The sequence below is a fragment of the Schistocerca serialis genome, chromosome 2 (assembly GCF_023864345.2).
Source record: "Schistocerca serialis cubense isolate TAMUIC-IGC-003099 chromosome 2, iqSchSeri2.2, whole genome shotgun sequence".
NCBI lineage: Eukaryota > Metazoa > Arthropoda > Insecta > Orthoptera > Acrididae > Schistocerca > Schistocerca serialis.
The window spans coordinates 1,010,888,166-1,010,916,009 of NC_064639.1; positions in this window are offsets into that span (position 1 = coordinate 1,010,888,166).

Consider the following 27,844-nt stretch of genomic DNA (forward strand, 5'->3'; position numbering starts at 1 on the left):
TGGGCCACCCCGGCCGGCACCTAAAAAACGGCACGATTTGCCACCAAGAGTTCCAGATAATTTTTTTTATTGAACTAACAGTTTCGGTCAACGAGCCATCATCAGGTTCATAAAGGGTTTACATCATCATTCTAGGCGGTATAAAAGCAGCGGCACAGATTAAAAAATACATGATTTCGTCACTATTGTCACATAGTAAACAAATTGCACCGTCAGTTCTAAAATACGTTTGCTAGGTTTTTAGCGGGCCGCATCAAGAAGATTTTGCCAATGATTTTCGCCCCAGAACAGTCGTCACAGGGGAGAGACGCCACCATACAAATGGCCACAGGTGACTGCAGGGACTTAACGGCGATCACCTGACATACGGACTACGAGTAGCGATCGTCTCCACCGATTTCAATGCGTCTTCAAAAAAATGGCTCTGAGCACTATGGGACTTAACATCTGAGGTCATCAGTCCCCTAGAACTTAGAAGTACTTAAACCTAATTAACCTAAGGACATCACACACATCCATGCCAGAGGCAGGATTGATCCTGAGACCGTAGCGGTAGCGCGGTTCCAGACTGAAGCGCCTAGAACCGCTTGGCCACTCCGGCCGGCAATGGGTGTTCGACAGACTGCACAACAACTTCCTACCACAGGGGGTGCACCGAAGAGATTTCCTCCCGCGCTCACTGACATCCTGCGGCACCTTATGGCAGCAGCCAGGTCTCAGGTCAAGGTCAGTGGAAGGGCGGTGGGTCCACTACTCTTCAGTAGTGATTCTCCAGTAGAAGGAGGTTCTTGCTCATTGGTCTGAAGATGACCACAGTAGTGGTCGAAACCGGTCACCGTAATAAATAAATTGTGATAAAGACTGTTTTTGATAGTAAATATCTTCAAGAGGTCTCTACGATAGTTTTGCCTCCTTTCTACCTGCCTTTCTGCAATCGCACTCGAGCCACTCCTCGGGGGTCTCAATCAAAAAATTGCTCTGAGCACTATGGGACTTAACATCTTAGGTCATCAGTCCCCTAGAACTTAGAACTACTTAAACCTAACTAACCTAATGACATCACACACATCAAAGCAAGGCAGGATTCGAGCCTGCGACCGTAGCAGTCCCGCGGTTCCGGACTGCAGCGCCTAGAACCGCACGACCACCGCGGCCGGCGGTTCTCAATCACAGGCTTTCTGGCATCGCCCTGTGGGACGTCACCTTCTGCTACAGGGCGAACGTTATGACCTGCTACTGCTTGTTCGTTCCGCAGATGAAGTCCGCTGTCTGCTAAAGTGGATCGGGCGATGTGACAGGCTGCGGGCAGTCTTCTGAACATCAACAAGTCGGCGGCGGTCTCAGGCGTGGCGCTGTCGCAACCCTCCCGCCAGTCACTGAAGTGAGGTATTTGGGAGTCATAGAAACGGCCGCAGCAAGCTATTGACGGTTACTGTAGATTGTAGGCATGACGCTGCGCCAGAAACAGCTCCGGGACTTGACCTCTATATAGCTTCAAAACTCAAACACATGGTACAGTCCTCTCCCTATGTGCGGCGACACGTCGCAGACTTCAGGCGGCCATCGCTTGTTTCCTGTCCACAGGGGACATATTTAAATTACGTTATGACACTCTAACCCCCCCCCCCCCCAGTCCCCCTACGCAGTGGAGAGCTGGGACTGGTTTATGTTTGAGCACTAGCAACTACCCTTTATGTGAGTAGTATGTGGAAACGATAGGCCAATCAACACGCCTCCCTCAGTGGTCGTCTATTGGACGTCCTGAGGCAGGTCTCTCACGTCCCGCCGGTGTCAGTGGCGCCTGTCGCGTCACAGCCCTCCCATGTATCGATATTCATCCTGGAGTACAGCTATGTGGCGTCGGATCTCCCCACAACGCGAAACGTGTTGCGCCCACCTCCTCGCGTGACGACGGTTACCTGATATTCTCGGTGGTATTAAGGACAAAATTAAAGGAATTAATAAATAAAAATTAAAAAAGAACGGAAAGAAAAATAAATAAATAAACGATGTTCATTGTACCTCTACTCCACGTTCCCTACGCTTTCCTTGGTTCCTAGAGAGTGGGAACTGGACATGATGCCCAGTGGCCAGACCTCAGGTTGCGACCCCCGCCCACTTTGGTTGCCGGAAAGGTTCCTTAAAAAAAAAAAAAGTGGTAGAGCATTTGACTGTGAAAGGCAAAGTTCTCAATTTCGAATCTCGGTCCGGGATACAGCTTTAATCTGCCTGAAAGTTCCATATCAGCACACACTCCACTGCGGCGTGAAAATTTCATTTTTTTAATTTATTTTTGTAATTACATGATAATACTTCGTAAATGGGCACAAATGAAAATGCTATAAAAGAAAATGTTACAGTAAATAAAGTAAAACAGCTTTGTATATCGCTTGTCCTACTTCATCGAAAAGAATATTTCTTCGATGTCCATCAATACCGTCTAAAATATCTGAAACAAACTTCTGCTGCATTTCTAATGCCTCAATGAATGCTGCGTTCGTGGAATCAGCTAATTACTTTCCTTTGTCACTGTTTGCAAAATGGTTCAAATGGCTCTGAGCACTATGGGACTTAACATCTATTGTCATCAGTCCCCTAGAACTACTTAAACATAACTAACCTAAGGACACCACACAACACCCAGTCATCACGAGATAGAGAAAATCCCTGACCCCGCCGGGAATCGAACCGGGAACCCAGGCGTGGGAGCGAGAACGCTACCGCACGACCGCGAGCTGCTGACTAGTTTGCAATTAAGGTCATTCTGCCTTCGATGAGATACTTCGCCGTACGTTACACTGGGCCTGCCAGTCCCCAATTAGCGGGAGGATTTACGAAAAGGCTGAGTGGCCTGTGGGAAAACCGGAACTATAGAGAATCGAAGCATTTGAGATGTGGTGCTGCAGACGAATATTGGATAATTAGGTGGACTGATAAGGTAAGGAATGAGGAGATTCTGCGTAAAATCGAAGGGATATGCGGAAAACACTGACAAGGAGAAGGGACAGGATGAGGATATCTGTTAAGACTTCCGTGGTATTAGAGGGAGCTGCAGGGGGCAAAATCTGTAGAGGAAGACAGAGATTGGAATACACCCAGCAAATAATCGTGGACGTAGGTTTCTAGCGGTACTCTGAGATGAGAAGACTGATGACTCAAAAAAAAAAAAAAAAAAAGATGATTTGCAAAGAGCGTACGGCATTGTGGGGTGCGTGAAAGAGTGGTGTGAGCGTTTTGCGTGTACCACCAGTACTCAAGTTCCACTTTTTCTCCTTCACCGAAGGTGTAATCGATTGCCATTCCCTTGAAACATGTAAGCACATGATATTTGACGATGGGTAAGTAACAGTCATCCGCACACAGAAGGAATTGAGGCTCAGTCACGTCAGGTGAAACATGTAGGTAACAAGCTAAGATCTTCTGTGCCAGTCGTCAAACACCGGATGTCGACACGCACTTTGAGCGACGTTCATAACTGTCCAGCAGACGACAGTCGGGGCAAAGTGGGGAGTCCGTTAAACAGATAGCGTGGAGCCATTGTCTCGTCGCGTATTTTTTATTGCTAACTTGATACCACGTCGCGAGCACTGTGGCAGGTAGAAAGTGGTGGTGTATTGCTTTCTACGCTCTTGGCCAACTGACGGTTGGCTATTTGGTTTCTACGACGTTACACGGAACTGTCAGCAGAAGGGTCTCCCCACACACGAGACTGTCAACGTATAGCATTTCCGATAAGAACATTCCGATAACCAGTGAATATATCGGTTCGAAGTGTGGAAGAGGCAGGGATGAACTCTTCACCACAGGTACACCGCAGATCAGGGGTGGGTTAAGAAAGACACTGCAGAGGAAATTGGAGGAAAATTGTCTGTCTTCTGGGTTGAGGACAATTGGGCGATGACGCTCATTCAGGAACTGCTAAGAGTCAAGGATATTTTTCTCGACATCAGCAAACAAGCAGTGTGCTGCGTGTCCACAAATCCACCTCACAGAGATCGTCTTCGCTTGCGGAAAGTATCCCGTGTCTGTGAAGAGGAGCAGTTGGGTGGGTATCTGATGAGGAGTCGTACGGATAATTAGGGACAACCTATGTCGCACCAAGAACCAGACACTTCTCGCCGATCTGCACACCAAGCGGTGCTTGTATGTGCCCGTAACATCACAGTCGACACTCAACGGGGTGTCAGCGACTTGGATCCTGTGAAGGCGTGACGGGCATACTTGATTCCCATTGACAGTAAGGTACCATGCAGACTGGACGTCAGCGTCAAGATTAGGAGCGCACACCGACCGCCAAACGCCACGCCAGTTGGCGTGGGGATGCTTCTCCTCATCCACATTCGGTGACCTGTGCTGGTGAAAGAAGCCATAGATCGCCTTCGTGGATGTCAATTGCGCCGGCAGTGTCACAGTACGGACGTAGCTAAGATCAAGAAAAATGTGGCGGAAGTAAAAGAAGGGTGGCGGGAGTTCTGAAAATTGGATAGGTGCTGAGAGAAGGTGTGGGAAGAGCCTCTAGCATTAGGCTGGTAATGAATATAGGATTACGGCGCCACAGCCACATGTGAGAACCAATGAAAAGAGTACCGCGCTGTCAGGCACATGATACAGACCTAAACCGTCCCTACACCGCGAGAGGGTGAGAGTTTGGTACCTTCTATTGAACAAGAAGCCGTGATGGTCAGTGAAGTTGGACTCTGAAACAAGCCAATACGCGGAAGTAATCAAAAGCGCGCTCGCTCATAAGCAGCATCTGAGCTACCCTAGCACGACTCACAACCCGTCCTCACAGACTCAGTTCCACCAATGCCTCGTCTCCTACCTTCCAAACTTCACATAAGCTCTCCTGCAGACCTTGCAGATCTATCGCTACAGGAAAAAAGGATATTTCGGAGACATGGTTTAGCCACAACCTGGGGGATGTTTCCAGAATGAAATTTTCACCGTGCAGCGGAGTGTGCGCTGATACGAAACTTCCTGGCAAATTAAAGTTGCGTGCGTAACTGAGACTCGAACTCTCGACCTTTGCCTTAAATAAAAAACAAGCTATAGACCTATGGAACCTATTCCTTGGGAGAATTTTTGGGAATAGTTAGAGGCAACGCTTGAAGAGGGATAATTTATTTCTTTTTTATGGTTAAGCGGCGCTGTCGAGTATGGGTGGATTTTGTTTCTTTTCTTCTTGGAGATGAAACTTAGGTTAAATGAGACGACAGGTCCACCACAAAAAAGGGGGGTAGCGACTTGATTAATAATCAGAATGTTCTCTGTCCCAGGTTCGAAGGATCGGACACAGGTTCAGAGCGCTCTCTTGCCTCTGGGGTGGGAAATTGCCCCTAAATGCGGAAGAATCAACAATGATCAACAATACAAAACGCTGCATTACAGACAACGTGTATCTACAAAACATATGGCCTTTAATTGAAGAAGTGAATGACGATCTATCCATTCACAAAAGAATCAGAAATAGGCCCCCGTTTGGTCTCCAGGATACCAAGGGAGTGGTAATAATGACAAAAAGACAGCTAACGAAAGGATAACGTCCTACGAGTCGGGGGGAGGGGGGGGGGGAGGAGGTGGAATGTCAGAAGTTTGAACGTGATAGGGAAGCTAGAAAATCTGAGAAGGGAAATCAATCTAGATTCAACAGTGAAGTTAAATGGACAGAAGACAGAGACTTCTGATAAGATGAGTAAAGGGTTATGTCAATAGCAGCAGCGAATAGTATAACGGGAGTATGATTCTTTACGAATAGGAAGGTAGGACAGAGAGTGCGTCACTGTGAACAATTGAGTGATAGGTTTGCTCTCAACAGGATGTAGAGCAAACCAGCACAAGCAACGACAGTTGACGTATTCACGCCAACATCGCAAACCAAAGATGACGAGGCAGAGAAAGTATATGAGGACATTGAACGGGTAGTTTGTACATAAAGGGTGACGAATACCTAATAGCGTTGGGGAATCGGAATGCAGTTCTAGGGGAAGGAGTAAAAGAAAAGGTAGGAGGAAAATATGGACTTGGGAGAAGGAATGGGAGAGGAGAAAGACTAATTGAGTTTTGCAGTAAATTTCAGCTAGTGATAGCAAATAGTAAGAATCACAGGAGGAGGAGGAATACTTGCAAAAGGCCAGGAGATACGGGAAGATTTTAGTCACGTTACATCATCGTCAAACAGAGATTCCGAAATCTGATACTAGATCGTAAGGCGTGTCCTGGAGATATGGGCTGATCAAAATTTAGTAGTGATGAAGAGTAGGCTCAAGTTTAAGAGATTAATCAGGAAGAATCGATAAGCAAAGAAGTTGCATGCAGAAGTACTAAGGAATGAAGAGATGAGTTTGAAATTCTCTGAGGCTGTAGATACAGCGATAATGAATAGCTCAGCAGGCAGTTCAGGTAAAAAGGAATTGACATCTCTAAAAAGGCACATCACAGAAGATGGAGAGAAAATGTAGGTATAAGAAAGGTAACTGCGAAGAAACTATGAGTAACAAAAGAGGTATTTCAGGTGATTAATGAAAGTAGGAAGTATAAAAATGTTCAGGGAACTTCAGGAATACAGAAATACAAGTCACGTAGGAATGAAATAAATAAGACGTGCAGGGAAACTATGGCGATATGGCTGCATGAATAATGAGAAGAAATTGAAAAAGAAATGATTGTCAGGAGCACTGACTAATTGTCTAGAAAAATCAAAACAGCCTTCGGGGAAATTAAAAGCAGGTGTAGTAACATTAAGAGTGAAATGGGAGTTCCACTATTAGATTCAGAAGAGAGGACAAATAGGTGGAAAGAGTACATTGAAGGCCTCTAAGAGGGGGAAGACTTATCTAATGGCGCGGTAGGAGAAGAAACAGGAGTCGCTATAGAAGAGACAGGGGATCCAGGTTAGAATCAGAATTTAAAAGAGCTTTGGAAGACTTAAAATCGAATAACGCAGAAGGGATAGGTAACATTTCATCATAATTTTTAAAATCGTTGGGGGAAGTGTCAACAAAACGACTACTCCCATTTGTGTTTTGAATGTATGACACTGGCGAATTTCCACGAACTGTCAACAAAACAACTATCTCCATTTGTGTTTAAAATGTATGAGACTGGCGATGTACCATCAGACTTTCGAAAACAGCATCTACACATTTCCCAAGATTGCAAAAAGTAGTTAAGGACGCAGCCGGGAATCGAATCCGGGCCCATAGGATTGACATTCTGTCGCGCTGACCACTCAGTTACCGGGGGCGGACTTCAAGACTAATGAAAAATCAAGATTCGTTCATAGGATTAATCGACATGGAGAAAAAGCGTTCGATCATGTAAAATGGTGCACAAAAACCCCGAAAAAAATAGGAAAAGCTATCAGGAAAACTGGGTAATGTATAATATGTTAAAGAGCCAAGGAAGAACGAAGTGCCCGGATTAAAAAGGGTGTAAGACAGGGAGGTAGTCTTTCACCCCTCCAGTTCAATCTATACAACGAAGAAGTGATGACGGAATTAAAGAAAAGTTCAAGAGAAGAACTAAAATTCAAGATGAAAGGATATCAATGTTACGATTCGCTGATGAGATTGCTATCCTCAGTGAAAGTGAAGTAGAACTGGAGGATCAGTTGAATGGAATGAACAGTCTAATGAGTACAGAATATGGATTGAGAGTAAATCGATGAAAGATAAAAACAACGAGAAGTGGGGGAAATGGGAAAAGTGAGAAATTTAACATCGATATCGAAGGAGATGAAAGTAAAGAATGATTACAGACGGAGAGAGGAGAACATAAGAAGCAGACTAGCGCTGCCAGAAAGGACAGTCCTGACCAAAAAGGGGTCTGCTAGTATCAACCATAGGTCTTAGTTTGAAGAAAAAATTTAGGAGAATGTACGTTTTGAGCACCACATTGTATGGTAGTGAAACATGGATTGTTGGAAAACCGGAACAGAAAGAGAATAGAAGCGTTTGAGTGTGGTGCTACAGAACAATTTTGAAACTTGAACTGGCAAGGTAAGGAATGAGGAGGTTCTTTGCAGAATGAACGAGGAAAGAAATACATGGAAAACACTCACAAAAGATTTTTCTGTTCCAAGCAGTCGCTCACTGAAAATATCAGACTCGTCGACTGAATCAGAATGGATATCTCGGGTGGAAACAGTTTGGCAAGCTGTAATACAAGGATGTGAGGCTAGCGCGCCAAATGTTCCGGAAGGTATTGGCGGTTTGAACGGACGCAACGTGAAGCGCTGCTATGGTTGAGCAATGTATGAACTGTGTGCTTCATTGTGGCCATGATTATGCTATAAATGAAATTACTCTTGAATAAAAGCTTATCCTTCATCACTGTTTAAAATTTCTATTATCTTTATTGTAGAGTGTCTGCTTTGCATTCTCCATCGAGCTATGTCGCTTAATATTACAGACTTACTGCTTTCAGCAGAGATCGCAGTGTCTAAGCCGTTATTACAATTAATATAAAAGTTTCTCAAAACTGCAATCCGCAATAGACATCGGTTACTTCTTGGCATGTTTTTGAGGGTCAAAAATGAGTTATTAGCTGAGGATGTAGAAGGCTGCGGTACATCACTTCTTGTGCGAAGCGGTTGCTATGTCTCTTTAGTTCTTCAGGTTTCCAAATAGGACTTTACATTAACAGACTGAGTCCAGCATACTCACTGCATGTAACTTGTCTGGCACGTTACTTACGCGTTCTTGAAACCAGGCTATGAGCTTACCACAAGAATTTATTCAAATGTTCCTTTATGCCCGCTATTATTTCGTTGAGCAAAGTAAGCTATACCTATCCTTCAATATGTTCTATTTCTTTAAATGATTGTAATCAGCTAGAGTTCTATTGTTTCTTGCGTCTAAACCTCATATAGTAGGAGAGGGCATTTATTCAGGACATATTTCAATACAGATAGTGCAAAAATTCAGAATTTAGCATTACGACAGATGACGTGCTATGTGAGATGTGTTATTGACAGCAGGTAGAAGAGAGTGTTGTACTTCAGGATAGTGTACCTAGGACTAAATGATGTTTCCTTGTCAGTATTTCAATTTAGTGACTGATTTTACAATCACATGAAGTAGTGCGCAATAGACATTAGCATCTGACCTAGAGAGACTAAAGGAAGAATGTAAATATGCTGAGCTCGAAAACACTTTTATGTCAAAATGGGATAGAGGGCCCAAAGAAGACAGCGCAAACGATACATGGAAAAGAATGAGACAAAAACCTAAGGAATCTACAGAAGAAATTTTAGGGTGAAGAAGTACGAAAGATTAAGGAAACAATGGGTAATAAAGACAATACTGGATAAGATGTAAGAAAGAAGGAAATGGGAGAGAGCAGGAACTAACGAAGCAAAAAGAATATAAAGAAATCTGAATAATGAATAAAAGAGGAAAAAAGAACAGGCAAGGAAGTCCTGGATGAAAGAGAGATGTAAAGAAATAGAAAAAGGAAAAGATGAATTCATGTATAGATTAGCCACTGGCGTAGTCTTTGAAGCAAAGAAAAGCAGAACAAGTATGGGAACAGAAGGTACTGATAGTACTATGGTTCATAAACAAGAGGAAGTGTTGGGAAGGTGTCACGAATATGGATAGTGCCTACATAAGGCTGATCAAAAACCAAAAGACATTGAACTAGAAGTAGAGACGAGAGTTACAGAAGAGGACAAAGGATGGTGCATCTTGGAAGGAGACGTAGCAAGGGCTTTAAGAGAGATGAAGAATGATAAAACTAGAGATGGATTATCAGTAGAGACGTTTAAGAGCCTTGGGAGTAGTGGTGTGAAAGAGTTAAGTTACCTATGTAATAAGTTGTATGAAAAGGGTGAACGGCAGGATGACTTTCTCTTGATAGTAACGATACCGATCCAGAAAAAAAAGAATACCAAGAAATGTGAGGATTTTAGAGGTATATGTTTATTCTCCCGCAGTAAAGAAAGACTGGAAAAAATATTGCAGAGGGACAATATGGACTTAGAAGTTGGAAAAGTACAAGAGACTGCTGAGGATTGTGGGTGGTAGATACAATGAAAGAGGAAGAGAAGTTTGTACTGTTTTCATTGACTTGAAGGAAGCCTTTCATAAAGTGCAACGGAATAAATTAATGGTCATTCTAAGGAAGAATAGTGTGGCAATGAGGGGTAGAGGACTGATTAAAAATCAATAACTATAGCAAAAAATACGAGTACAGATTGGGGATGAGATGACAGAGGAAAGCACAATTGGAAGGGGCGTGAGTCAAGGCTATCCTCAATGCTGTTTAACATATATTTGAAGTATATTATTCATAAATGTTTGAAACAAAGTAGAGGAGTGCGAGTCGGTGGTTGTAAGATAGAATGTATTCGATTTGGGGATGATGTAGTGTTTTGACAGAGAGAGGAAGAACTATGACTCAAATGTTAAAAGAATTAAATAAGGCAGACGTGGAATTCGGAATGAGAATTAATAAGAAACAGACAAAATGTATGTTGATAAGAGCAAAAAAATTGAAAGCAACTGTAAAGTTAGGACAGGAAGATATAGAACAAGTTATTACTTTCAAATATCTGGAAGCATTACTAGGACGACATGGGATGTAATAAGGAGATGAAAACACGGATAGCAATTGCCAAGGAGGCATTTTATAACAGGCGGTTTCTATGTGGTTTCATGGACAGGGACCTGAGGAAGTGACCGGTGAAGTGTTTCATATGGAGCGTGGAACTGTACAGATCTGCGACATGGACACTGAAGGAAGAAGAAGGAAAAAGAAGGAAGAAGAAGCATTCGAGACGTGGTTTTGGAGGGGGATGGAAGGGATAAAATGGGTAGACAGAGTGAGAAATGAGGTCTTGGGAAGAGTGGGAGAAGAGAGGGAGTTTTAAAGATAATCAGGAAGAGGAATCACAGTAGGCTTGAACACTGTACCAGAAGAGACTTTACAGATGGAGCTATAGAAGGAACGGTGAATCGAAGAAGAAGATGGTGCAGAAGAAGTAAAAGAATAGGTAACAACGAGAAAACGAAGAGGGTGGCAAATGACAAGACTACACGGAGAGCTGAATATGAAGACCTGCTTTAGATTCAAAATGGTTCAGATGGCTCTGAGCACTATGGGACTTAACTTCTGAGGTCATCAGTCCCCTAGAACTTAGAACTACTTAAACTTAACTAACCTAAGGACATCATACACATCCATGCCCGAGGCAGGATTGGAGCCTGCAACCGTAGCGTTCGCGCTGTTCCAGACTGAAGCGCCTAGAACCGCTCGGCCACTCCGGCCGGCCCTGATTTAGGGCCGAACACTGATGATTAGCAGTTTCCATCGTTGTCTACTATTTTTGTTGTTGTGAGACATGAGGTTGTGTTTTGTGCAGCATACGCAAATATTTTGCGTTCTACAGGGTCTACAGTTAAGTGCTGCACAATGTATTAAATATATTTTGAACATAATGTTATTTCTTGAGTTAAATAATTTTACAGTGAGTTAAATCATCTATCCGTATAACCAGTTACATAACGTGTGGGCGGTTAAGCCCTAAGTCGTCAGTCGTGCACGATACTTAACTTGAAGTGGACAAAGGTTCTCTGCCATGGAACATGTAGCATTTGCGATGAACTGAGTTCCTTCAAAGTCGTAACAGTTTTGCGATTTTCGATGTTGGTATTAGTTTCCATAGCTTCTATTTAAAATTTTATTTAACTTGTAACTGACTTTCGATAATATTTCTACTTAATTTGATTTCACTAACTAATTATTGATGTGTTGTAGAGCAATAATGTAACAGATAGACTATTAAAGACAGTATTTACAAAATTTTCTCGATTGGAACGATTTTAAATTTCAATGGAATTTTTTACATGACCATGTCGTAACTTGAAACATTTTTTCATATTTGGTAAAGCCTTGTTTACCTGGAGCAATTTTAGTAATTTCGGAGAAAGACTGCAGCACACAGCAAGTGAATGCTATCGCATAAAAAGGGAATGAGGAAATATATTAGGCTTCTACTAAAGGGCCGGCTAAAGGAGAAATATCTAAAAGTGTTCCTAGGTACAAGCCTCCCTTACGTTCAGCATGAGAATATACGCCTTTTCCTTGGATGCCATGTTCTCTGAAACTTGTGAGGGCACAAGTCCATCCACGTTAGCTAGCCCTCAGGCAAGAAAAGTATCCGATGTTGTTTAACACGTCTGTGTTTGTTAAGCTGTGTTTACAGCTTACGATTTTCTATTATTACTTTAAATTTTAGAGTCTCTTAATTTAAAAGCTACTTTATTTGTTGTGGGTTGGCAGGAGAGCCAACACCGTATTATTAGAGGAAGCCGAAAGGCACGCGTTTTAGCTCACGCAGGCTGGCGTGAGGTCTGGAACAGGACAAGGAAATTAGACTTTAGAAAAATGGACGTAGCTGGCGGAATACTTAACTTAAATCCATTACTGGTGAACGTCGCTCTTGAGGGTACATTATTCAGTATCAATAGTAACTGGTAATGGCGCCTTGCTAGGTCGTAGCAAATGACGTAGCTGAAGGCTATGCTAACTATCGTCTCGTCAAATGAGAGCGTATTTTGTCAGTGAACCATCGCTAGCAAAGTCGGTTGTACAACTGGGGCGAGTGCTAGGAAGTCTCTCTAGACCTGCCGTGTCGTGGCGCTCGGACTGCAATCACTGATAGTGGCGACACGCAGGTCCGACGTATACTAACGGACCGCGGCCGATTTAAAGGCTACCACCTAGCAAGTGTGGTGTCTGGCGGTGACAACACATTATTCTCCAAATTTAGCTCAGAAGTTTGAAAATTTGTACGCTGAAGAAATGTTGCTAGGGAGGGACTAAGGTCACTATGGGGCACCCCCCCCCCCCCCCCCCCCCGCTCCATCGTCCCGTTCGATCCGCTTTTGCCTGCAATAGACTTCGCCCGCTGCTACGCACGCACACCTGCCCGTCCCCATGTGGACGTGAAGGGCGCCTCCTCAGATGGTGAAGCGGAAGTCTTCCCCTGATCTAATCTGCAGTGACCCTCAGCTATCATTCTTACACACCGGCCCCTCTGAGTGATGTCTGACGCCCACTGCCGTTAACCTTCGGTTCCTTTTGCCCTCTCCATCTCCGCGCGTGCCCGTGTTCTGTCCGAGTAGAACCAAAAACATGGAGAGAAACGGATACCTCTGTCAGCTATAATCTCGTTTCGGTTTCTCTTCCGCTTAGGGACTGCCATCAGTTTGCGAACAATCTCGCGGCACATCTGAGAAACTATTAGCGGAAATAAACAGAGGTCCTCCTCGAGAAGTTTGTAGCAGTAGCTCACTTAGACGCGCACAGAAAGTTGCACATACCCGGAATTCTAAGAACGAGATCTTGGTCATTTCTAAATAGTGGTGCCTTCCTTACCTGCTGTCGGATACTTTCGTGATTTCCGAGGATGACCAAAACAAACTTAGTGAAATGGAAATGAAAATTATTCAGAACTTGGCCTAAGATGTTACGATCAAACTAATGGATATGACGGGTGAAACACACACAAGCAATCATCTATAACTTTTCACGACTTGTCTTATTACATCACAATAGCGAAGGCTACGTACAAGTGCACATTTCACATCCTGCAAAAATATGTCCGGAAACTTCTGGAGGACATAGAGGCAAGCAGAGGTCACCCTGCTTCTGATTCGAGATACACATCCGAAGTTCTTCACCATTTTCTACTATAGTACTGAGATAATGTCTCGAATAATAAGTCATATTTCGTGGAACTCATAACTAATTAACTGCTTGTAAGTTCTTCACGTTTGCGATGATTCCTACGTTTTGAGCCCTTTTGATCACTGAACAGATCTTCATTTCTCTGGGCGGCAGTAGTATTGATGTCTTCAAACGTGGTAGTTAAATACTGATGAAGGTCGTCAGCATAAAAAAAAGATGTTTACAGAAGAATTGATGTACAAGGGGAACAATAGTGGACTCGCTGAGGCCAGCGGTTATGAAATTTTAACATTTTGTTGGTGTACGAGCAGCAACCTTTCTATTTCATGAAGAGTTTATCACAAATTTATCAACGTTGCAGTACATGCATAATGGCGACTCGTTTCGAACCAAGTGGTTATTTTTCAAGCTGAACTAGTGAGGCTGCACTGAAAGTGCCTAATTTTGATGAGAACCGTCTAAACCTGCCAATACATTCACTACACAGTGCCGGTAAATAAATGTAATAATACACGTACACTCAACAAGCAATCGTTATGACCACTGCCCATCGCGACATTGGATGCCGCTTGGTGCGGGCACGTGACGCGGTAACAAAAGTACGTAAGTGGAGCACACGCGGACGCATCACCCTAGAGAAGATAAGGGCTGCAAAAGCGAAACCACATTGATACAAGCGCCTTTGACAAAGGACAGATTATTATTGCGTAGAGCGTATGAACGAGTATCTCGGAAACGGCGAATCTGGTCGAATGTTCACGTGCTACTGTCGTCAGCATCTACGGAAAGAGGTAGAGGGACAGTGAAACCATTACTAAGGTGCTAAGGTGGAATGACCATATAAAATTAATCGTCCTTAAAGCAGATGCCAGACTGAGATTCAATGGAAGAATCCAAAGGAAATGCAATCCGAAAACAAAGGAAGTAGGTTACAGTACACTTGTTCGCCCACTGCTTGAATACTGCTCACTGGTGAGGGATTCGTACCAGATAGGGTTGATAGAAGAGATAGAGAAGATCCAACGGAGAGCAGCGCGCTTCGTTACAGGATCATTTAGTAATCGCGAAAGCGTTACGGAGATGATAAATAAACTCCAGTGGAAGACTCTGCAAGAGAGACTCTCAGTAGCTCGGTACGGGCTTTTGTTGAAGCTTCGAGAACATACTTTCACCGAGGAGTCAAGCAGTATATTACTCCCTCCTACGTGTATGTCGCGAAGAGACCACGAGAATAAAATCAGAGAGATTAGAACTCACTCAGAGGCATACCGACAATCTTTCTTTCCACGAACAATACGAGACTGGAATAGAAGGGAGAACCCATAGAGGTACTCAAGGTACCCTCCGCCACACACCGTCAGGTGGCTTGCGGAGTATGGGTATAGATGTAGATGAAATGGTTGGGCGTCCACGAATCTTGACAGAACTTGGGGTTTGGAGGGTTGTCTGGTCTGCAAAGTATGATACATGTTGATCTGTGGCATTTTTGCCGAAATGGCACAATGCTGGTGCACGCATATGTGTTTCGGAGCACACCGTTCATCATATGAGTACATTGTTGAACACGGAGCTTCGCAGCAGACCACTCCTACGTGTTCATGTGTTGATCCAACGACATCATCAATTACTACTGCAGTGCGTACGGGATTGTCGATATCCGACTGTTGATATAAGGAAACATGTCGGCTCTTCTGGTGAATCACATTTTTACTTACACTAAGTTGATGGTCGTCCCCACAAACGCCGTCATCGATGTGAACGGCGGCTCGAAACGTGCAGTGTGCCACAGGCGCAGGCTGGTGGGGGCAGTATTATGCTGTAGGAGAGATTCTCATGAGCTTCTGTGGGATCTGTTAATCGAAGACACGTCGACAGCTGCGAACCACCTACATCCCTTCTTGCTTGATGTCTTCCCAAACGGTGATGTTATCTTTTAGCAATATAACTGTCCATATCTCCGAGCCAGATCTGTGCTACAGTGGTTTGAGGTCAATTATGATGAACTTACGTTGATAACTCGACGACCAAATTCGCCAGATGTACGAAGCGTGTTTTATAAGTAAGTACCGTTTTGAAATTAAAAAGAAAGACGTGCTAAGATATCTAAATAATTTTATTTTTACATGAAAGCCTGTACGTTAATCTACTTTCCTACATAATTTCCGTCAATATTGAGGCACTTGTCCTAACGTTGTACCAGTTTTTGAATACCCTCCTCATAAAAGTCTGCCGCCTGACTTGTTAACCACTGCATCACCACTGTTTTGACTTCGTCATCGTCTTGAAGACGCTGACCGTCCAGGTGTTTCTTCAAGTGCAGGAACAGATGGTAGTCTCTGGGCGCAATATCGGGGCTGTACGGAGGATGATCTGGAGTTTCCCATCGAAAAGATGTGATGAGATCTTTGGTCTGATTCGCCACATGTGGACGGGCATTGTCTTGCAGCAAAACGATGCCCTTGCTCAACTTCCATGGACTGTTGCTTTGATTCTGGTGTGACGTAGGCCACCCATGTTTCATCGCCCGTAACAATTTGGCTTTAGAAATCATCACCGTCGTTGTGGTACCGCTCAAGGAAAGTCAACGCACTGTCTAAACGTTTGGTTTTGTGCACATCCGTCAACATTTTCGGTACCCAACGTGCGCACAATTTTCGGTAATTCAAGCGCTCGGTCACAATACCATACAAAACACTACGAGAAACCTTAGGAAAGTCATCCCGCAAGGAGAAAATCGGAAAGCGTCTGCTTTCTCTCACCTTATTGTCCACTTCCTGCACCAAACTTTCATTAACGACCGAAGGATGCCCACTCCGTTGTTCATCATGCGCATTTGCGCGGCCATCTTTAAATGCTCTCACCCACTTTCTTACCATTCCATAATGTTTTCTTCGTAAACTACACAGATCTCACGATGAACATCGATCGCTTTTGGGCCTTTAGCACTAAGAAATATAGTAACAGACCGTACTTCACAGTCGGCGGGACTCACGATTATCGGAGGCATCTTAAACACTCAATACACAACGTAAACGAGGAAGAATCAGACTGTAATGGCGTCACTGCGTAGATTAAGGTACAGACTTTCATGTAAAAATAGAATTATTGAGATATCTTAGCACGTCTCTTTTAATTTCAAAACGGTACTTACTTAAAAAGAAAAACATGGCTCGTAGATCCTATGGAACCCGTCTGGTTCACTATTGGGCGCCCTTAACGTGTACGGAAATCAGCGGCCCATTATTTACGTGAATTACATGGCTTACGGGTAGACATCAAATGCCACATACCTCCACAAACCTATCAACAAACTATCGGATCCCTGGTACGCAGAATCAGTGATGTATTTCGTTACAAAGACGCACAGACAAGCTATTAAGCAGGTAGTCATAATGTTTTGGCTCATCGGTGTCTGGTCATTATACACGCCAGAACTGAACTGACTTTGATTCTAACATGTATAGTGAGCGTATGTAGTATATTGCGGCATTTATCTACCGGCTCTGTGCGATGCGCTTATTACCCAATTTCGAAGATTGTCGTTAAGATCAGGCACTTCCACTGCAGATTGAGTAGACCAGGCTTGAGAATGAACCAGTCGATTCGAAATTACTCGCCAAAATATATGCAATGCAACAGTGACAGATCTAGAATAAACTCTAAGTGAGGTCTGTTGCATTCCTTAGAGCATATGCTTCCAGGATGGCCTTTCAGTCCCAGCGCTAATACAGTGCATGCTGTAACCCAAATAGCTTTCAAACCAGTCCAGTGTACAGGGGCGTAAAGGTAGTTAATTTTTGCTATGGTCCTGCCCTGAAGGAAACCTTTATGAAACAACATGTGCCATGCATATCATCGTGAATCAACGATCAACGACTGTGAAGTATTACTATGTTTACGACGTTGCTCAACCACCCATATACGTTATCTCGCATTTCTAGGTGCTTCTCTCACACAAATAATCATAAAAATTCAGAAATTCAGAGTTGCCACCAGCCCAAGCCCTTCCCACCATTTAGAAAAACCGGAGCTGGAAGATTATTAGTTTAATTACTTTAATAATTTTATTACAAGTACGAAAATTTCTTTAAGCAGCCAGATAAATAGCACTCCATGTCGTGCATGAAGCAACTTGATTAATTCAGGAATGGAAATCAGAGTAAGGGGGTAAGATCGACACCAAAGAATTTATCTTTCACGTAAATTATTTATTGTAACTAAATATTTTGATGCACATCCTAACTGCACATAACTGGTGCCTGACTCGAAATATTTAAGTAAGAATTACGTGAGAATGAAACAGAGCACAATTTAACTACAGCACGAAGAAACACAGAAGACGGGGGTGGGAGACAATTATACTATCATCTCCTTTGCATTAATACCATAAAAATATCTAAGTACGTCAACGGGGACAGATGAAAATGTGTGCCCCGACCGCGACTCGAACCCGGGAGCTCCTGCTTACATGGGAGACGCTCTGTCCATCTGAGCCACCGAGGACACAGAAAACAGCGGAACTGCAGGGATTTATCTCTGACACGCCTCCCGCGAAACCCACATTCTCAACGTATTGTCCCGCACTACATTCGTAGTGCCCCCGCCCATTATACTCATTACTCGGGGCACGTTGCCGATTCCCGTAAGAGTTCGGGCACTGTTTGTGCATTCGCACAGAAGAAGAAGATGGGCAAGTGGCTGGTGAGCCTTATATATATATAAATATATGATGGTATCTGTTCTTTCGGACATGTCCGAATGTAGTGCGGGACAATACGTTGAGAATGTGGGTTTCGCGGGAGGCGTGGCAGAGATAAATCCCTACAGTCGCGCTTTCCTCTGTGTCTTCGGTGGCTCAGATGGATAGAGCGTCTGCCGTGTAAGCAAGAGATCCCGGGTTCGAGTTCCGATTGGGCACACATTTTCGTCTGTCCTCGTTGACGTATATCAACGGCTGTAAGCAGCTAAGGGTGTTCATTTCATTGTAATTTCATGCTAACGAGCTGCATGGTCACCGAAGGTATCTGCTCTTTTGCACATGTCCGAAAGAATAGATACCATCTCAGTATATATATATATATATATATATATATATATATATATATATATATATATATATATATATATAAGATCAAAAGTGATTAAAAAAATATAACACGCTTCAGTTAAACTGAAGTTCTTAAGTATTTCACCAGTTAAACGTAACGAAGTCCTAACTCAACCTGCTTCCTATCACCTGAAACCCCCCTTAAGAGCTATGATCCCTACTCACCAAGCGTGCCCCTATCTCTTTCCAGATTACCTAGTTCCTCGTGCAGCGGAAGCTACCAGAGGGGTAGCCCTCCGTCACCAGCCTCACACACAAAAAGAGCCTTCGACTCAGCCCTCGAATAAGATGGGTAAACCTCTCCGTGCAGGTATTGGAAACCTAAGTTGGTCGTCCTGTGCTCTGCTCCCAGCAGACGATGACCAATTCAGCGATTCCCACAAAACAAAACCGAAACCCTCATTGAAACACACATATAATTATCAATAGGCCTTATTTGAGTGCTCAGTCTTTCTGGAAGAGTTCATGAATTGAGCTGAAATGAAATGTCGTGTGACGAGGGCCTCCCGTCGGGTAGACCGTTCGCTTAGTGCAAGTCTTTCGATTTGACGCCACTTCGGCGACTTGCACGTCGATAGGGATGAAATGATGATGATTATGACGACACAACACCCAATCCCTGAGCGGAGAAAATCTCCGACCCAGCCGGGAATCGAACCTGGGCCCTTTGGATTGACAGTCTGATCAGATAGTAAAATGAATAGGTTGTACCGAATTCGACAAGCGTCTTATGAAACGACTTCACAGAGACGTTTCAAGACACACTGGTAGTAACAGTAGGGAATAGTAAAGGCACAGTCAGGATTTCCTGATGTTCGTCTGGCCTGTCGTGTCGTTAGAAGTGAAAAGTTACGAAATATGACCCAGAAAGCCCTTAAATAGTCACAGACGCCAGCTGCGGTCACCTACTCTCAAGTCGAAACGTGAGGCGCTTTTCTCAGACGGGAGGCGTATCTGGGCCAGCCAGTTCGTGATTCAGTGCGGCCGCCTCCGAGAAGCCGGCAGGCAGTGCTTGCTCGAGGACGGCTCTCTCAGCCGTCAATTGGCCGTGAAGAGGCGCGGCAGAGCAGGAGGGGGGCGGGGGCGGTGGCGGGGCATTTTTAGTGCCCCCCGGCGGCGGCGCGCTGAATGCGTAATGCGGTGTTTATGAGGCGCCGGCGAGCCGCTGGCGTCCGTCAGTCAGCGCGGGGACGCCAAATGGCGCGGAAGCCCCGCCTCAGCCGGCCTCATGTGCCGGAAAATGCAGCGCGCCGCGGCGCGCACTCCCAAGGAAATGGGCCGGAATGCGCGCGGCTCGGCCGGGCGGTCGCTCCGCGCCAGCGGCCACCGCGCGCCGGCCGGACGCGGCAGCTGGCCGTGGAATCCAGGCAGGCCCTCTCGCTCATCCGCCGTCACGTCGGCTGCGGCCGCCGCGCTGGCTCCCGAACCCGTGGCGGAGAGATGTCCTGCATGTTGTTTAGAACCTTGCTCCTCAGCAGACGTCACTTTGTGGTAGAAATCTACGGCACTGTATCAACTTCATTAATTTTGGTCCAGCAGTCAAAATGAACGTTTAACTTCTGTTTCTGTTTTGAAAAACTTAATTATTCATCTAATAGCTGTACGATAGCGTTTTTACTACGCCATTGTACATTTAGGAGTCACAGATTTTTCATTGGTGCTTCATTTTTTAAACAACGGTGTTCATTGCGATGTTGAAGTGGCAGAAACACGTACCTGCGTAGTTTCTTGGTTTCTTTTCTATCAGATTTACAATCGTCGTAAAGCTTCCGACAGCACTGCTGTCTCCATCTGATACTTTTCGGGGTCAGCTGCTTCGTACTACGTTTAACTTCCTCTCTTTCACTTCAGCCAGCAGTCCTTTTCTTCTTCTTCCTATTTTCTTCTGGCCTTCCATTACACTTCCTGTGCTGGCGTACGCCTTCGTCAGCACACCGGTCGGCACTAGGAAACATTATATAGCAGGCGTGCCTAAACCCCAGGCTACGCGACGATAGGGTAAGGTGCATATAGGCTGCATCACCCGACCGTGCAGTACCTCAGTACGTCGCAGCTCAGTACCTCGCACTGTGCTCTTGTATTCCACAGTGCTAGTCGTCGCCTCGCTCCTAAACTAGTTGTGAGGGAACGTTAATCCTTGTTTGTACATACTTGTGATATGGACACGAACAAGACTCAAGAATTACTAAATGTAATTTGTTTACTTTTAACCACAGAACTTCAGATTGGACGTCATTGAAGTCAAGTACTCACTTGGTTCCTGTAATAAAGTGTATTTTAACAACGTGTGCATTTTGTGTTGGAGTGAGAGGAAACCGGCCACCCACCTATCACACCACTCAGGAACAACAAAACATTACAAGGGACCACAGCCATAACACCTTCTACATCTACCTCTACATACATACTCCGCAATCCACCATACGGTGCGTGGCGGAGGGTACCTCGTACCACAACTAGCATCATCTCTCCCTGTTCCACTCCCAAACCGAACGAGGGAAAAATGACTGCCTATATGCCTCTGTACGAGCCCTAATCTCTTTTATCTTATCTTTCTACATCTACATCTACATTATTACTCTGCAGTTCACATTTAAGTGCTTGGCAGAGTGTTCATCGAACCACAATCGTACAATCTCTCTACCATTCCACTCCCGAACAGCGCGCGGGAAAAACGAACACCTAAACTGTTCTGTTCGAGCTCTGATTTCTCTTATTTTATTTTGATGATCATTCCTACCTATGTAGGTTGGATTCAACAAAATATTTTCGCATTCGGAAGAGAAAGTTGGTGACTGAAATTTCGTAAATAGATCTCGCCGCGACGAAAAACGTCTTTGATTTAATGACTTCCATCCCAACTCGCGTATCATATCTGCCACACTCTCTCCCCTATTACGTGATAATACAAAACGAACTACCCTTTCGATGTCCTCCGTCAGTCCCACCTGGTAAGGATCCCACACCGCGCAGCAGTATTCTAACAGAGGACGAACGAGTGTAGTGTAAGCTGTCTCTTTAGTGGACTTGTTGCATCTTCTAAGTGTCCTGCCAACGAAACGCAACCTTTGGCTCGCCTTCCCCACAATATTATCTATGTGGTCTTTCCAACTGAAGTTGTTCGTAATTTTTACACCGAGGTACGTAGTTGAATTGACAACCTTGAGAATTGTACTATTTATCGAGTAATCGAATTCCAACGGATTTCTTTTGGATCTCCTGTGGATCACCTCACACTTTTCGTTATTTAGCGTCAACTGCCACCTGCCACACCATACAGCAATCTTTTATAAATCGCTTTGCAACTGATACTGGTCTTCGGATGACCTTACTAGAAGGTAAATTACAGCATCATCTGCGAACAACCTAAGAGAAATGCTCAGATTGTCACCCAGGTCATTTATATAGATCTGGAACAGCAGAAGTCCCAGAACGCTTCCCTGGGGAACACCTGATATCACTTCAGTTTTACTCGATGATTTGCCGTCTATTACTACGAACTGCGACCTTCCTGACAGGAAATCACGAATCCAGTCGCACAACTGAGACGATATCCCATAGGCCCGCAGCTTGATTAGAAGTCGCTTGTGAGGAACGGTGTCAAAAGCTTTCCGGAAATCTAGAAATACGGAATCAACTTGAGATCCCCTGTCGATAGCGGCCATTATTTTGTGCGAATAAAGAGCTAGCTGCGTTGCACAAGAACGATGTTTTCTGAAACCATGCTGATTACGTATCAATAGATCGTTCCCTTCGAGGTGATTCGTAATGTTGAAATACATTATATGCTCCAAATCCCTACTGCAAACCGACGTCAATGATATAGGTCTGTAGTTAGATGGATTACTCCTACTACCCTTCTTAAACACTGGTGCGACCTGCGCAATTTTCCAATCTGTAGGTACAGATCTATCGGTGAGCGAGCGGTTGTCTATGATTGCTAAGTAGGGAGCTAGTGTATCAGCGTAATCTGTTAGAAATCTACGCCACTGGATCAACTTCATTAATTTTGGTCCAGCGGTCACAACGAACGTTTTATTTTTTGTTTTTTGTTTTGTTTTGAGAAACTTAATTATCCGTCTACTAGCTCTATGATAGCGTTTTTACTACGCCAGTGTACATTTAGGAGCCACAGATTTTTCATTGGTGCTTCATTTTTTAAATAACTTATAACACTACCGTCTGCTACTGCTATACCACAACTGATGTGGGTTACCAACACAAGTACAAGGATAGCGTACGAATAGGGACAAGAAAGGAGGTATGAAGGGCGCCAACAGAAATAACAATCATCCATTTACTGCATCATTACACACGCACATCATGATATATGAGACATTATGACAAACAGTGTGCATAATGAAGGCTGGTTCAAAATGGTTCAAATGGCTCTGAGCACTATGCGACTTAACTTCTGAGGTCATCAGTCCATAATGAAGGCCGCACAATTTTACGAATGTAAGAAATTAAAATAATACTAGCATAAAATTAACTAAAGTATCTTGAAGGAAATGTTTATGAGAAGAACACGATGGGGCCGCAAGGGAGGAGGCAACACAATATTTAACTCAGCTGCACCAAAAGAAACAACGGACACCAGGCCGCGCCAACAACGGACACGTAAGGCACGCAACTACTCTCTCCGTTGCGGTTCCGCGCGTTCCACCCAAGTAATAGCTACCTGAATACTTGGAACAGTACACCAGTGATCAGCAAATTTAAAAAACAATAACATGACATAAAAATACAATAATTTAAGAAAATCAAATCATATGAGTATGAGCTTAAGGTCTTTCGGTAATTAACAGATTACGAAAGGTAAAGGGGCATGTGCCACTGTTAAATCTTGCGTGATTACACTACTAAATCTTTCAGTAACCAAGTTGCAATTAACGCAACAAGAATTAAATCATTTAAGTGATAATGTTACTTTAAAATAATAACAAAATTATTTCATACAAAGAAAACCAAGAATGGCCCGAGCAGTACTCCCCAGTGAAGCAGTTCACACAAATGGTACTCCACGGCTCCGAGCACACATCCCCATACAAAATGCAACACAACCACAGCGACCCGGCGTACTACCAGAACAACCAGGCAGGAAACCAAAATCGTACTAAGCCAAAACAAGGACCGGTTTTTTAAATAACAAGACCTAGCCCGGGCCGGGCAACAGACCAAATGTATGGAAATCCATAAGAAACCTCAGCCAACTTAATACCAAAACAACAATTTATGAACAATATGCAAAACACAAGACCTCTCAGTCCAAAGGCTTCCGTTTAGTCGCGAAGGTGGCTCCGACACGCCTGCTGAGGTGCCAAGAGTCGTACGGAGTGCCGAATCAACCTTAACCTTCGTTAACGGAAGCCGGAACAACCACAAGACAAAATAAACTCCAATCTAACTGCGCAAGGCAAACTCAAAGGAGTGCCACTCGAAGACTATGCACTTGAAGATCAAACATAAAGCACCCAGACTAACGCGCCGCTGAACGACGCACTTCCATCACCAGCGTCTAGTAGAGTACGGAAAGCAGCGTAGCTCATCGATATACATCCATGGGACGGTAAACGAGGATAGAAATCCCAGCGACGGAGAGACAGGAGGACGAAATGACATCCCGCCGCACATAGAAGGTATTTCAAACTCAGGCTCGACAAACTACAACAGGTGAGATTTTGCTCCCCTTGCGTATCAAGTTAAACGGCACACCACGCCGCTGTCCACACTATGCACTTGAAGATCAAACATAAAGCACCCAGACTAACGCGCCGCTGAACGACGCACTTCCATCACCAGCGTCTAGTAGAGTACGGAAAGCAGCGTAGCCCATCGATATACATCCATGGGACGGTAAACGAGGATAGAAATCCCAGCGACGGAGAGACAGGAGGACGAAATGACATCCCGCCGCACATAGAAGGTATTTCAAACTCAGGCTCGACAAACTACAACAGGTGAGATTTTGCTCCCCTTGCGTATCAAGTTAAACGGCACACCACGCCGCTGTCCACACTATTAACCGTAAAATCACGGCCCGATCTTCCCAACGGGCCCTACTCGGCGTCCAGATGCAAACAACCCCAGCCGAGCCGAACTGTCTTCAAGCCAAGGCTGCCACCTTTCACCTCCTCACACGCCTCCAGCTAACACACGGAAACTACCGCCTAACGCCAAAGCGCCATCTGAGTGAAAACTCAGCACTAAGATCGATACGGACCTGGAAATTAGAGAGCACCGTAACAATAACCTTAAAGTTGGAGGCAGGTCGTGAAATAAAACTATCTTCATAAAGCAATTATGGTGTAAAGCAACTGAGCAGTGTTACCCTCTGAAAGGAATTTTGTTATGTTTACCGCCATGTACCTAACGGAGGTAGCTTATCGGAAGTGAAAGTCAGAATTACGTAAATAATTAAACAGTAATAAACAATATTTAGCCTATCCACACTGTTCAAAGGATAAAGAAAACGGTCGCCAGCCTAATTAGGCATAAGAATGATTGACATTCTTGTTCAAGAAAATAGATATGAGCAACTTTAATGTACAGACACAGCCTATACTTTATCATATGAAACTGCAATGAACTCTGTCACTAAAGTGCGCGTCATTTACGACGGCGGCCGGGTTTAGGTTTATTCTGCGCATCTGACGTCACAAAACACAGTCAGCCAATGAACAGAGAACGACGTTGCCAGAGCTCGACTGTAGTGCAGAGCACGGACGAGTGTCTAGTTTTAGAAACGTTCAGTCATAAATAAAGTAATTGAACAAAAGCAATGTCTTGATAGCAGACTTTCTTTTATAGAAAGTTTGGAAAAAGCATTCTTTATGCCATCTGCTTCATAATCTATTAATTAATTAAACCAAACAAGCAATAAGCCTCCTAATTCAGGCAATAGCAAGGAAAGGTGCTTGTATCATTCTCACTAACCGCTTTTTCGCAATAAAGAACAGCGGTAATTGTTTATTTCCTGTTGTACTTCGACGAAACGTGAGTAATTCATAGTCATACGAACAGTGTTTGTCGGTATTTTGCGTGACATTATAGAGTCCTCCGGGAAATGGATCGAACGACGATCTCCGTTAGCGTAACCGTTAAAGGGTATTCTGGCACCGTAGCTCGCGTTTGGTCAGAGGGCTAGCTGCCGTCTGTAATAAAAAAAACTGAGTGAATGGATCAATAATGAACTTCAATGGGCGTCATGGGACGTCCGCCACGAACAATTGCAACGAACTATAACGAACAAAATGAGATTTATATTAAAAAAACAGCGTATGGCTGCCAAGCGAAAGCTTCTAAGTTCAAACCCTGTTCAATGCTAAAATATTTTGTTTTATTAAAAACCAATATCGAAGTGTCTTACTTCATGAATTTTATTCGTTTGAACGTTATTTTTGAAATTTCTAGTGGCAACTGAAATCGACCGCACGGAAAGTGTACGCTCTGGACTTTTACCTCTGCAAACTCTTCAAAATTTCGTGCAATGGTTTACTACATCTAATGCTGCACAATAACTACATTGAATATCGAAACAAAATTTAAGTTATTCATGGGGGGGGGGGGGGGGGTGGAAGGTATCAGTCAAGAAGATGTGTAAAAATCAAATTTTTGGGCCAAATAGTTCTTGTGAGGTCGAATGATAAAGAGTGTCAAAGCAGTCGAAACACCATGTGTCTGCACAGGGGAGCAGTGCAGTGATGACAAAATCGTGCACAGCGCGGAATGCGGGGAGCACGTCTCTGTAGTAGTGAAAGGGTTAATGCGGCCGTGGTGGCTTTTCTTCATAGACTGTGCGCTCCCCCTAAACCTAAGTTTGCGAACTACACTATGCCGCTGCTTCTCTTGGCGCGTGCAACTGACAACGCAGCAATCTCGCGCATCTGGGCAGGCATGCGCGAACCGCCAAGAAAAAAGAATTGAACTGTAGCAGACGTTGTCGTTAAAGAAAGTGCTAACAGTTATAGGAGAAGAAGACTATTTGCATAAGGACAACAGATAATGAGACACACTATTACCTTGAGGACTTACTCAAACTGAATGGTCTCAATAATGTGTAAATAGGCTGTTTACGTTTTTTTATTGGTAACGCCACGTAGCGCTCTGTATGAAAATCACTGGCTGTGCTGTGTGCAGTCTGTGGCTAGTTTGCATTGTTGTCTCCCATTGTGGTGTTGGGCACCTGGATATTAACAGTGTGTAGCGTGGCGCAGCTGGAGGTGAGCCTCCAGCAGTGGTGGATGTGGGGAGAAAAATGGCGGAGTTTTCAAATTTGTAAGACTGGATGTCATGAACTGCTATGTATACTATGATTTTTCAACACTATTAAGGTAAATACATTGTTTGTTCTCTATCAAAATCTTTCATTTGCTAACTATGCCTATCAGTAGTTAGTGTCTTCAGTAGTTTGAATCTTTTATTTAGCTGGCAGTACTGGTGCTCGCTGTATTACAGTAGTTTGAGTAACGAAGATTTTTGGTGAGGTAAGTGATTTGTGAAAGGTATAGGTTAATGTTAGTCAGGGCCATTCTTTTGTAGGGATTTTTGAAAGTCAGATTGCGTTGCGCTAAAAATATTGTGTGGCAGTTTAAGCACAGTCATGTATAATTTCATATGGCGACCCCGCCAGGACACCTCACTGGAATCTTCTGATTCTTTTCTTGTAGTTTGTGTAATTAGTGTAGCTATTGTTTATTGCTAGTGCATAATTGTAGAGAGAATCTCCTTTGTAGTTGCAGTCTTTCATTGTTGTTGTGGCATGCATGTAGATTTGCACCAAGTATTTCGCAGCTGTGCTTGCAGTTAACTAGATATTATTTTCAGTACTATGTTAATGTGTTTTCTTATTTTTGCTCTTCAAATTGTGCTTTTCTCTGTTGTTGTGTGAAATATTGTGACAATAATGGCGTGTGAAAAACATAATACTAGGCTCCAAAGTAAACTGAGAAATGACAGCGAAGACGAAAGCAGTGTGTTAACGCCACCGTGTAATGAATTAACTAATGTTCAAATTAGTGATTTGCTAACTGTGCATAGCGAAAT